The sequence below is a fragment of the Salvia miltiorrhiza genome, chromosome 7, assembly GCF_028751815.1.
Source record: "Salvia miltiorrhiza cultivar Shanhuang (shh) chromosome 7, IMPLAD_Smil_shh, whole genome shotgun sequence".
NCBI classification, from domain to species: domain Eukaryota; kingdom Viridiplantae; phylum Streptophyta; class Magnoliopsida; order Lamiales; family Lamiaceae; genus Salvia; species Salvia miltiorrhiza.
Window position 1 is genome coordinate 40,748,015 of NC_080393.1, and position 13,617 is coordinate 40,761,631.

At 42.9% G+C, this 13,617-nt stretch overlaps 1 long non-coding RNA gene across 1 annotated transcript; it reads left to right on the top strand.

Annotated features, from left to right (window-relative positions):
- Positions 1–1,316: 1,316 nt before the first annotated feature.
- Positions 1,317–2,421, top strand: LOC130992952 (uncharacterized). The gene is made up of 3 exons (XR_009091511.1): positions 1,317–2,028; positions 2,165–2,274; positions 2,367–2,421. It is a non-coding gene; the product is annotated as an uncharacterized LOC130992952 (long non-coding RNA).
- Positions 2,422–13,617: the final 11,196 nt, after the last annotated feature.

Sequence of the window (13,617 nt, forward strand, 5' to 3'; positions counted from 1 at the left end):
AAGATGTCAAGGGAAAGAGAACTCTGACTACAAGTTTCTCACTGACAACCAAGCATCAAGAAACTTTGACTGATGACTCTTCATCGCAAGAACGAAGATCAGTTGTCTATCCTCCAGCAAACTTATCATCTCGACTTATCGAACTTTCACTCAAGGTTACACAAGACTCTACATCAGACGAAGAGAATGAAGAGAAGACTAAAGAAGAAGAATCAGATGAGAACATGCGTCAATACAACAGTCAAGGGGAAACTTCATCGACTGATAACTCAGAACTGACGCCACCAGTCAACAACTGAAGAAGAACAAAACATCAATCAATCATCACCAGGAATTCAACTGGCTTGTTTAAATCAGTATTTGTGAGCCTTCTTCTTAGTTACTAAAAATGTTTAACTAAAATGTTTTTCTTAGGAATAGTTTAAGTTTTCTGCTCTATGTATGCTAATCTATTTAACTCTTTTTATGAAAATCATTTAGATTTTATTTTAAAGAAGTTAACTCCACATTCGCATGATCCCGCTCTTTTTACTAACAAGCAGAATCCACGACACGTGTTGATCCCCTATTTGGCCAGATTTCAAAAGTTCATTGAAACCGCCTTGGACACATTTTTCCATAACTTCTTCCATGACGTTTCATCTCCTACAAGGATTCACTCAATCCCTCAGAATATCTCACCTCAAAGCTTGACACGGTCTTTTCTCTGCAAATATACTTCAGCTTGGCTAATATTTGAATCCACAGATTTGCCTGTGAGATATTTTCTTAGTTTTTGCAGAAACTCTCTAACCTACTCACAATGGCAAAATTCTCCAAATCCGACAAACAACAATCTGTTTGTTTTGAAGCTTCAATCACTCGTGAAGCATTACTGAATCTTGAAGAGCACGACAAGATTGATGAAATCTTGAGTCGACATGGCTGGATCAACTTCTTGCACAAAGTGCCAAACTTCTTACTCGACGAGCAGACCATCAAGAAATTCTACGACACCATAAAGATAGATGAATCAATTGGAGACTACACAGCAGAAATCGACATCTTCACCACCGAAGATTTCACTAAATCGATAAAAATTTTCTTCAACGTCTCAAGAGCAGCAAGAGAATTGTTCCATCTCCCTGCTGAAGGTCCTGCTCCAACCTTCTTATATGAAAAAGGCACCAATCTATTTATTATCTAAAGCCAGGATAGTTTTGGCAAAAATACACACTACTCCAGTGCAAAAATGCAACACAGATTCCCGTCTTTTTTTTGCTTTAGCCTTACATTTTTTTTTTCGTTTTGCGTGTTGTATCTATTATGTTGTGCATGTGCAATCTGGCTGATCCATGTGAAGAATTAATTATATTCACTGTGTTGCTGTGCCGCTGATGAAAAAAGATCTCTCCAAATCTTCATGTGAAATCTCAGTATTTACGGTGAAGAATTTTCATTTGTCTTCAGAAATTCTTCCGAAAATCCTTCTCTCTTCCTTTGTCACCGAGAGCCGGTTCCTGCCAAAATAGACATCATCGTTCGCCGGCGACAGCAGTAACAGCACTACCACCTTCTCCCTCCTCTCATGCGCCGTCTGACAGCAGTAATTGCACCGTCGTTCGCCGGTGACAGTAGCAGCACCACCACCGCCGATCTCATAATTGCACCACCGTCGATTTTCATTTGTGTTAAGAAATTCTTCCGAACCATCGGGCCACCGCTGCACTGATCTCTCTATCTTTCCACATCTTCTTGATTTTCGCCTCATCTGATAATTTTCATTCATATGTTCAATTTTACTTCATTAAATTCTTCATTTTTTCTCTCCTTGGTTTTTATTTTGATTTTCTCTATGATTCATGATTGCTTTCAGGGCTAAAGGAAGTCTTGGCAAAGAAGATACGGATGCTGCTTTTATTTGTGTAGAGGATCTTTGTTGACACTGATTTCAGTTTTTTTTTTTTTTGAATTCATGTTAATGAGATTGAAGATAACCATTGCAACGGAGTACTCAAATCAGTGAACTTTCAGGCAGAGTAGCAGAAAGTACCAATTTTTTCATCAATTTATTGTATTTGTATGCATGTTTCTGTTTCTTACAAAGGGAAATGGAACTCTCTCCTTTACCATCCACTGAAGCCTATCTTTTTTCACCACTCTCTCTCATCCCTTCCCGTCGCAGGAAAGATATGCTCTTACAGGACGTCTTTGGGGTGCTGCTGTTCGCGCCTTTGGAATTGCATTTCCAGAATGAGGGGCGAAAGGCGCTGCTGAGCTGTCTCATTGCTGCAAGTTTGCATTTTTTATAACCTTTTTGGCTTAATATTTCTTGATAATTTTTGGGGTTTTTTTTATTGAGGGAATTGTGCTTTGTTTTTTGCTAGGTGGTACAAATTCATTTATTTTAACAGAGGTTCAAATAGCAGAATGTAACTACGGATCGGAAATCTTTAGCTAATACATTGAAAGTTTGTTGATTCTTTCTCGTAGAATTGTTCTGACTTAATAAGTCTGCATTTCTGTGATTGATCAGCTGTTGGGATTTCATTATGTGGATCAGTTGGTGCAGTGAGCACAAGTAAAAGATCTGTAAGCCCCTTTCCTTGGATCAACATATTTTGGCTCCAAAATATTATTATTTGATTTTGAGTTTTGGTTATTCTATTGCTTGTGCACTGACAATTAGCAACTAACAGTTTAGGTTTAGGTCACATGCTCAGTGTAGAAAAATTTATTTTTGTCTTTTTAAAAATGTTATTTGCTCTTATTTTCTGTATATGCCTTTTTGATCCAATACTCTTGAAGTGCTTATATGTGTGCAGCAGCTCTCTTTCTTTTTCAGTAGTTTCTTGCTTATATGTGTGCAGCAGCTCACTTTCTTTTTTGCTCCTCTTTCTTTTCTTTGGCAACTTCTTGATTCAGTATCTGCACGTTCTGTTTTTTGTCAGCAGATTCAAGAAGCTGAAATGAAAATTTTATTGAAAAAAGCATATTGAAAAAACCATGAGAGCACAGGCGCAAACAAGGAGGGGGCCTCAAAGGAAGCCCAAAAAAATGGAAAAAACAACAAAACCCAAACCAAAAGAGAGAGCAAACAACGCACAAGCCAGGCTACTCCTGCGGGAAGGCTGCACCGAGCGGTGCAGCAGAGCAGAGCAGCCGAGCCCGAGTACAAAAGTCCCAGAGCAGCCCACACCAGAGAAGCGAAGCCAAAGCAGAAGCGCACTCCTGCAGACAACGCCATAGCAGTCGACTCCAGAGCAGACAACGGTAGGAAGCTCCAGAGCAGAGCAGCCGAGCCAGAGAAATAGACAAAAGAGCAAGCTCCAGAGCAGAGCAGGCAGACCAGGGCCAGAGCCAGAGCCGGCAGAGCTGTGCAGCAGGGCCGAGCAGCCGAGCCAGAGAAGTGACAGAGCAGGAAACTTCCAGAGCAGCCCACGCCAGGGCAGCAATCTCCAGAGCAGAGCGGTAAAGCCAGTGCAGACAATGCCAGAGTAGACCTCATCATAGCAGCAAGCACCAGAGAAGCCAACGCCCGCTCTCCAGAGCCAGAGCAGTCCAACATCAGCGTGGAAGCTCCAGAGCAGAGCAGCGGAGAAACATCACCTCCCGAGCAGAGCTGTCCTCCAGAGCAGAGCAGACTTCCCGGGCCGAGAAGGCCTCTAGAGCAGAGGAGGTCTCCAGAGCAGAGGAGTTTTCCAGAGCAGAGCAGGGCTCCAGAGGACCTCCAGAGCAGCGTAGAGGCGACATCCAGAGCAACGCGAACCAGCAAAACCAAACAACAACGAGAGAGGAAAGCAGAACAAAAGGGGCAACACCTCAAGAAGCTTCTTTTCTATCTTTAATGTTGGCAAATTCTTGCTTGAATGTCTACAATTTCTTTTCTCTAAGCTTCTAGCTTTCGTTTTTTCATTTCAATTCAAAGCTCAACCACAATTGAACATTCAAAATCAGCAATTCAATTTCAGAAATTGAAAATCTCACCAAATAAAATGGTTGATATCTTACAAACAAATCTTGCAAATTAAAAAACCTCACCAAATTAAGAATCATTACTCATAAGAACGTGAGGCTTAGAGACGGAACTGAACGTCTCCACCTTGGAACGGTGACATCGCCGGATTTAAGCAGAGAAAGAGATGATTAGGGCTCGCCCCTTTTTTTTCCCCTCGAGCATGGAACTGAGAGATGAGGGGGAATGTGAAGCTTAGAACGGCGGGGCCAACAGATAGGCGACCGCCAATTGCCGGAGAAGTAGGCAACGCGGCGCCGGTAGCAGAATCGGACGGATGAGAGGGCTGGAACTGGCCGTAATTTAAATTTTAGGGGAAAAACTAAAGCTCGGCTTGGTGATTCAAGAATACAGAAATTGGTAAGGGAGTAGAATAAGAGAAGATGAGAGGGACTCAGGCGGCCTCGCCGGATTAGGCGCGCCGGCAGCCGACGCCGGCCAGAGGTGGGGCGAGAGAGATGAGCCATGTGTGTGAGTTTTCTGGCGAGTGTGATTCCTCTGGCGAGTCTGATTCCTCTGGCGAGTGTGATTCCTCTGGTGAGTGTGATTCCTCTTGCGAGTATGATTCCTCTGGCGAGTATGATTCCTCTGGCGAGTGTGATTCCAGTGGCGAGTATGATTCCTCTTACGAGTGTGATTCCTCTGGCGATTATGATTCCTCTGGCGATTATGATTCCTCTGGCGAGTGTGATTCCTTTGGCGAGTGTGATTCCTCTGGCGATTATGATTCCTCTGGCGAGTGTGATTCCTCTGGCGATTATGATTCCTCTGGCGAGTGTGATTCCTCTGACAAAGGTGGTTCCTCTGATACAATCCGTTTCTCTGATGTATCCATTCCGCTGGTGGGGCCTATTCCTATGATTAAGTATTATTCCTCTGGCGAGTGTGATTCCTCTGGCGAGTGTGATTCCTCTAATACAATCCATTTCTCTGATGTATCCATTCTGCTGGTTGGGCCTATTCCTATGATTAAGTATTATTTCTCTGGCGAGTATGATTCCTCTGGCGAGTCTGATTCGTCTGGTGAGTATGATTCCTCTGGCGAGTGTGATTTCTCTGTCGAGTCTGATTCCTCTGGCGAGTGTGATTCCTCTGCCGAGTATGATTCCTCTGACGAGTGTGATTCCTCTGGCGTCTATGATTCCTCTGGCGAGTATGATTCCTCTGGCGAAAAGCTATCTTGCTGCTCCCCGTGATTCCCCTGGTAAAGTCATTCCTTTGTTCCGCATATATTACTCCTCATCAACTTCTTTCTCACAATATGAAATTTTATAGATTTTTTTTGAACCAACTATACTGAATTTTTGGAAAAAAAAAATACTCGCCATGAATGTTTCAACATAGAGAATAGAGAAGAAAATATAATTCCTCTGGCGAGTGTGATTCATCTGGCAATTATGATTCCTCTGAGAAGAAAATATAATTCCTCTGGCGAGTGTGATTCCTCTGGCGATTATGATTCCTCTCTGGCGAGTCCGATTCCTCTGGCGAGTGTGATTCCTCTGGCGAGTATGATTCCTCTGACGACTGTGATTCCTCTGGCGAGTCTGATTCCTCTGGCGAGTGTGATTCCTCTGCCGAGTGTGATTCCTCTACCGAGTGTGATTCCTCTGCCGAGTCTGATTCCTCTGGCGAGTGTGATTCCTCTGGCTAGTGCGATTCCTCTGGCGAGTATGATTCCTCTGGCGAGTGTGATTCCTCTGCCGAGTGTGATTCCTCTAGCGAGTGTGATTCTTTTGGCGAAACTATCTCGCTGCTCCCCGTGATTCCCCTGGTAAAGTCATTCATCTGTTCCGCCAGAGGACTCCTCATCAACTTCTTTCTCACAATATGAAATTTTATAGATTTTTTTTGAACCAACTATACTGAATTTTTGGAAAAAAAAAATAAAGTTAATGAATGTTTCTACATAGAGAATAGAGAAAAAAAATATAACCCTAATATTTAAGTGTGAATGTGACTGTGTTAGCACGTTTTAAGGAGTATTCATAATTTCGTAATTAGATATGCTATATAGATAATTAATATATACTTTTTTGTATGTTATACTTTGTTAGGTCCGGGGGGTCTCGAATAGGTGTATGGGGGGGGGGGAATACACCTATAGGCTATGTTTACAACAATCTACTGACCTCAATCAGAGGGATCTCAGTCAGAGATCAAAACGAAACTTTACACGCAAACAAGGACTCCTGTTTTACTGAAATCAGTTTTGACCAACAGGGTTGACGACTGATACTGAAAGCTCTTCAGTAATGAGTTATCAGTTAAGTTGCCGGAACTTAACTGATCCAAGTAAGGGCTTCAATCGTGTTTGCTAAGATAGAGATGATATCACTATTCCTTACTATCAGAGGATCGTTCAGTCAGATAGATATCATACGCAGCAGAAATTAAACTTCGTTTTGTAATAGCCTCGGTGGAGCAGATAGTTGGATTAAGGTTTCTCTTTGCTGTTAGTCAGTGTTCATCTTTATTAATAGAAATAGCACAAATAAGAATGTAAAACTGAAAGCTGTAAACAACACAGAGACTTTTACGTGGTTCGAAAAAATCCTTTCCTACATCCACGGCTGGTTGATCAGACCAACAATCCACTCCGCAAGTGCTTCACTGGTGCACTGCAAACCGTACCAGTGTGCTTGCCTGGTGCACACAACCGTAAACTGAAGAAAACCCTTCTTGAGCACCCACACACCTCGCGTAGAATTTCCCTGCTAAGCACACCTCGTGCTCAGACTTTTCACTCAGAGTTCAGAGTACCTTCCTGAACTCCGAACCACTCAAACACTCTTATGGGGGGGAGGTTTGAACGAGTGCCAACTATACTTACAAAGAACAAGTTCTTTGAAGCAAGTTTGACCTTTGGCTTCTAGGTAAACAGATATATGCCTAGGGTCTAAGAGAATGTATGTAATCAGCAGTGACTGATTTTGGCTTTGGAATTCTCTTCTTCGATTCAAGCTTTGGGGCGGTTAAGCTTTAGGCTGAGTAACAATTTTGGCAGAGCTTCAGCTTATGTCGTTGAATCGGTGAAGGTTGAAGTGATCCTCGAGCGCTATTTGTAGGAGAACTCTTGAATAGATCCGTTGGCGTAAATCGTCCTCAAGATTTCTTCCGTTGGAGAGCAATTCGAATTTGGGCTGAGGCTTCAATCTTCGAGGTTCCTTGTCTGTGTGGAAACGGCTCTCTTTGATGGACAGGAGATGTGACATCTCTGAAAAGTAACCACCAGATAGGAATGACCTCTGCAGAGATAAGATATTCTTTTATCTCTGCATTTAATGCGGCTGTACTTGTGCGTACGTGGCTTCCTCTGAACGTTGGAAGATCAGTCCTAGGAGGAATGTTCAACTGATACTTGACTTTAGTATCAGTCCTTTGCGCGCATTAAATAATCAGTCTTCAACTGATTCTTCAACTGATACTTCAGTTGGTATCTGCAGTCTTCAGTCTTCAGTCTTCGTTCTTCAGTCTTCAGTCTTCAGTCTTCGACACCGCAACTAAACTAGAAACGAACTCTAACACTTGAGTTCAAAACGATTCTAGTCTATTACATATAAGTCCTATGAATTTTGGTATCATCAAAACAAGGGTTAGGATATTCCACAAGGTTCCCAACAATTTCCCCCTTTTTGATGATGCCAAAACCACACAGCAGTTCTAGACAGCAAAAAGACTGAACTCACAGTACAAGTTCTAAACAAGGGGTGAAAACAGTTCCCCCTTAACAATAGAACCTAAAAACTTGTACTTAGAGCAATAACGAAAATAGTTCTAAAACAGAACTAAAAGAAGACAGAAAAACCATAATCAGAGCCTGGACAAAGAGTCACTGTCTTCAGGTTGAGATCAATAAGAAGTTCATTTCATTAAAAAGGACTGATAAGCCATCAGTCGAGGTACAGGGCAAGACTTACATTGGAGTAAAAAGAAAAACAAAAAAAATCATGGGAAACCCATGGACTCCAGCAGTCTACTTGGCTGCGCCTTGAACTTCTTGGTCTACATCTTCTGTCTTCGTGTCTTCATGTTCCTAAGTTTGTTCCACTCTCACTTGTGTTCTGTTGAATTGAGGTTTTATCCTCTGGTTAATCTTCCTCATGATCATCCTGATGAAAAGGATGATCATGTTGCTTGACCGACTTAAGTTCATTAGATATTTCTTCTTTCCCCCTTTTTGGCAACATCAAAAAGAAGGGCGAACCTAAGAAGGAAGCGAAGACCATGCGAAGGTAATTTCGCAGGAGAAAGATATTGGGGTCATGGGGGATGCAGAAGGCGAAGGCTTAGAAGGAGGTTAGGAAGAAGAAACAGATGACGAGAAAAAAAAAGAGAAGCAGAGGGTTTGAGAGGTGAGGGGTTGTCAATACAGTGGAGATTGTGAGGGTCTCACTGTTGACATAGCGTCGGTTGACAATGAGTTCCTGCTCATTGTTGTTGCTCCGCATTGAAGCTTCACAAAAGGCGAGAGGCCTTTTGATGAAGGCGATGAAGTCTGTCCTTTTTCAGACAGGTACTACAAACCAATGCACCGGGCATGAGGATGGAAGACGCTCGCTTCGCTGGATACAAGTGAGGGTAGAGCAAACTTTGACGTCGGAGAGACCTTGAGATCCAGTGGAAGGGTCCGGTGAAGACCAGGTATGTGAGCGTCATTCTTCCACTCCATGACTTTGCAGTCATAGATTTCTCCTTTAGTCAGAACAATTTTTCTCTGCAACTTTTGAAACAATTGAAACTTTTTCTCACAGTAAAGGCTGTGGAGAGTTGTTAGTTGATGCAGAAAAATATTGAAGACAACATGGTATAAATAGACAAGATTTGAACCATGTAAGAAGATGAAAGGTTTTTCGAAAACTGTGCCTAAAATGCATTTGAAGAGAAAATTCGCGTCCGCCGTCACTGCGAGGGACTGCGTCTTCAAAAAGTTGAAAGGCATCATTACATACTGTCATGTCAATGAGCTTTTCAAGAAATTTTATTGCAGAGGCACAAAGGTTGGAAAGATTTTTTGGCAAAAAGATCAGGACAAGTCTAATCAAAACAGATTTTCACTTTATAAAAATCTTGTCCTTCTCGGATATTCCATTTTCCAACAATTCCAACAATCAGTTAAAGTTTTTGAAAGAAACTGATCAGTTAGAGAAAAGATTTTGAACTAAAAACTTAAAGCTCATAACTGAAATAACTGATTTTGAAAGGTAAGTATTTAAAATACTTACTGATCAACTGAACATCGTAGTCAGTTGATACCACGTGATCCTGGTTGATTCATCAGGATGACTTCGTCTTCAGATGAGCATTCGGACTTCATTGCTTTCCACATCGGCGAACGTAAAAGTAGCAGTTGGTTGACCACCAGTCAGCATGACTGTTTGAGAAGATCTTCAAACACAGCATCACTCTTCAGGGTTGATGAGGCCGATCTTTGCACATAGATCATTGAACCTCTCTTCTGGAAGAGCCTTGGTCAGCAGGTCCGCTCTCTGAATAGCAGTGGGAATCCATTCCACAGAGACATTCTTCTTTTCGACATGATCACGAATGAAGTGATGTCGAATTTCAATATGCTTCACTCTGGTGTGATGAACTGGATTTTGGGAGATTGCAATAGCACTGGAGCTGTCGCAATAGATAGGAACTTCCTTTTCGTCAATCCCATAGTCCTTTAGTTGATGGACTAACCACATGATTTGTGAGCAGCAGCTTCCGGCAGCAACATATTCAGCTTCAGTTGTAGAGGTGGCGACTGAAGTCTGCTTCTTTGAAAACCAAGAAATGAGCTTGTTGCCTAGGAATTGACATGTTCCGGAGGTTGATTTGCGATCAAGCTTGCATCCACCAAAGTCTGAATCTGAATATCCGGTGAGCTTGATGTCGTCGTCTGCTGGATACCACAATCCTAAATTGGGCGTGCCTTTGAGATATCTCAGAATTCGCTTTGCTGCATCCAAATGAGCGTCCTTAGGATCTGATTGATATCTTGCACATACCCCGACTGCAAATGCGATATCTGGTCTGCTCGCAGTCAAATACAGCAAAGATCCAATTATTTCTCTATACTTCTTCGAAGAGACAGAGTTTCCTTCTGAACCTGGATCAACTTTCCAGTTTGTGTTCATTGGGATCTTGACTGATTTCATGTGCTGAATACCGAACTTAGCTATCAGCTCCTTGGCATACTTGGACTGGCTTATCAGTATTCCTTCGTTGGTCTGCTTGACTTGCAATCCGAGAAAGAAATTCATTTCTCCCATCATGGACATTTGAAACTTGTTGGTCATGATGTCAGCAAACTTCTTGCACATGCGTTCGGATTTGGATCCGAAGATTATGTCATCGACATAAATCTGAACAAGCAAGAGATCTTCTCCTTCTTTGAGAGTGAACAGAGTTCTGTCCACAGATCCCTTTTTGAAACCTTGTTCAACCAGATACTCCGAGAGAGTATCAGACCACGCTCTTGGTGCTTGCTTCAACCCATAGAGCGCTTTCTTCAGCTTGTACACCTTTTCTGGTCCAGCAACCTCAAACCCTGGAGGTTGTTCTACATAGACTTCATCTGTGAGCACTCCGTTGAGAAATGCGCACTTGACATCCATTTGGTGTACCTTGAAACCTTTGTGAGCTACGAAGGCTAAGAAGAGTCTGACTGCTTCCAATCTGGCAACTGGAGCGAACGTCTCGTCGTAGTCGATTCCTTCTTCTTGACTATATCCTTTAGCCACTAGCCTTGCTTTGTTTCTCACAACGTTTCCTTCTTCATCTTCCTTGTTCTTGAAAATCCATTTCAAGCCAATCACCTTTGCATCGTCTGGTCGATCCACAAGCTCCCAAACTGAATTCCGGTTGAATTCATTGAGTTCTTCTAGCATTGCGATGACCCACTGAGTAGACTTCAGAGCTTCTTCAATATCTTTGGGCTCTGTAGTTGATAAGAAACAGTTGAAATTCGTATCTTCATTGATGCAGTTCTGATTGATGTCGAAGACGAGGTTGCACATTGATCTCCGAGTCTTAACGCCATCTGATGGTTCTCCAATGATGTTCTCCTTTGAGTGGAGTTCAAACCATCTTCGATACTTCTTGATTTCTTCTGGAGATGGTGGGGTTTCTTCGGTCAGAATGGTTCTGAGGTGCTGAGCACCTTCTGGAGCAGGGGAGAGTTGAGCTGGGGCGGCTTCTGCGGGTTCAACTCGAACTTCAGCAACTGGAGTTCCCCCTTGACTGATGTCGTCTGCATTGGCTCCAGTCTGAACTTCAGACCTATGGTTGATCTTCTGATACTGAAGCATCTCAGCATCTTCATCTTTGCCAGGTCCCCACACCAAGACAGTAGAGGGCTCGATGTTGTGGATTTCAGCTGTGGAACCTTCAGCGATCTGAACATTCTTTTCAGTATCTTGTTCCCTGAAACCATCTGTAGACTCATCAAAGATCACATGAGGTGTTTCTTCAACACAAAGAGTTTGAGTATTAAACACTCGATAGGCTTTGCTTGAACGTTCTGTTCCAGAGTATCCAAGGAAGACTCCTGGATCAGCCTTGCTATCGAAAGTGTTCAACCTCTTCTTATCATTGTTGTGTATGAAACACTTAGAACCGAAAGCATGAAAGTAGGCAATCGATGGCTTTCTGTTCTTCCATAACTCGTATGGAGTTCTTCCATGTCTCTGAGTGAGGAAGGAGCGATTCTGCGTGTAGCATGCGTTGTTGACTGCTTCGGCCCAAAACTTCAAGGGGAGTTTTGACTCAGCTAGCATCGTCCTTGCTGCTTCCTTTATAGACCGATTTCTTCTTTCTGTAACTCCGTTCTACTGTGGAGTTCTTGCTGCAGAAGTTTGATGACTGATTCCTTGTTCATCACAATACTTACGAATGACAGTATTGAGGAACTCAGTCCCACGATCTGATCTGATGCTGATGATGTTGACTTCCTTTTCAACGCTCAGTCTTCTCAGCAGCTTTGGCAGTTCCTCTAGTGTCTCTTTCTTCTTGAAGAGAAAGATAACCCAAGTATATCGTGAATAATCATCCACAACTACTAAAGTGTACTTCCTACCGTTGTAGCTTCTTGGAGTGATAGGGCCAAACAGATCCATGTGAAGTAGATGCAGAATCCTTCCAGAGGAGTGTCCTGACTTTGACTTGAATGACGTCCACGTCTGCTTTCCTCTGAGGCATGCTTCACATTCTTGCTTCTTCTGGAACACAATAGAAGGAAGACCTTCTACCAGTTGATGTTTAGCAAGTTTGTTGATCGTCTTGAAGTTGAGATGGTTGAGTCTCTTGTGCCATAGCCAATTGAGCTCCGAGCTGCTCTTGCTGATGAGGCACGTTTCCGGTGGGCTATCTTCCCAAGAAACGACGTAGAGACTTCCTTGTCTGAATCCTTTCAGAACCACCTTCTTTTGATTGTTTCTAACAGTGAATTCATCCTTCTTGATCTTCACTGTGAAACCACTGTCACAAAATTGACTCACAGACAACAGATTATGTTTAAGACCAGAAACAAAGCTAACATCACTGATACTGGCGTTACCCATGTTGAGCACACCGTAGCCTTTTGTTTCTCCGATTGAGTTGTCTCCGAATGCAACTTTGGATCCAGCTTTCTCAACATACTGAGATAGATATTCTTTGTAGCCCGTCATGTGCTTCGAACAGCCACTGTCCAGATACCATGTTCTGATCGAAGCTTTGACCTCTTCCTTCTTTTTGTGTTTCCTGATATTGACATGCAAGGAAGAGTTGCTTCAGGCACCCAATCAAGCTTTGGGTCCTTCGATGTTAGCTCGAGTTCCCTTTGGAACCCATATCTGCTTCAGAGTTGGTCTGGCTGATCTCTTGCGCTTTGTTGAATGTCTGATTGACGTCGTTGGCGTTTCAGGTGGCACATGAGCATTCTTCTGTTGAGAAATCCTTTTGAAGGCCTCACTCTTGTAGCAGTTCTGTCTGATGAGTAGTTGAGGTCTTCTTTGCTCGGCAAAGTATCTTCCCTGAGATACTCGAGTCTTTGCAGACTTTTGGAGACTTGGCTGATGTCCAGTAGCTTGTTGTCGTGGATGATTCTTGGCTCGTCTGGACTCAGCATTGCTTGGTCTCCATGGATGTTGTTCTTTCTGAAACTGAACTGTGGATGTCAGTTTCTGACTGAAGTGACTTTTCTTCCCCCTGGATTGATGAGGGAGATTCTTCTTGGCTTCTGATGTTCCTTCCCTGATCTTTGACTGAAATCTGCTTTCCAGTCTTCTGAGTAGAATGATCTGGTTGGGGGCCTCCTTAGCTCGTCTGAAGCTTCGTGGAGGAGGAACATTTGATCTAGCCATCAGTCTGCGCTTGCGAACTTCATCCATATCATGATCTCTTGATTCTTCTGACGTTGTGATTTCAGAAGGATCGTCCTTTGAGATGATCATGATATCTTTTCCTTTGACAGCTGCAACCTTTCCTCCGATGCTGTTGACCAGTCCTTTCAATGGAAAGTTGCTCATTATGGGAGACTGCATCATGCAGTTTTTGACTGTTTCTTCCAGCTTGTGATTGAGCCTCTTGATTTCATGAGATGCTCTTTCACATTATGAGTTGGAGATTCTGAGCTCCTCTTCCAGTCAGCTATT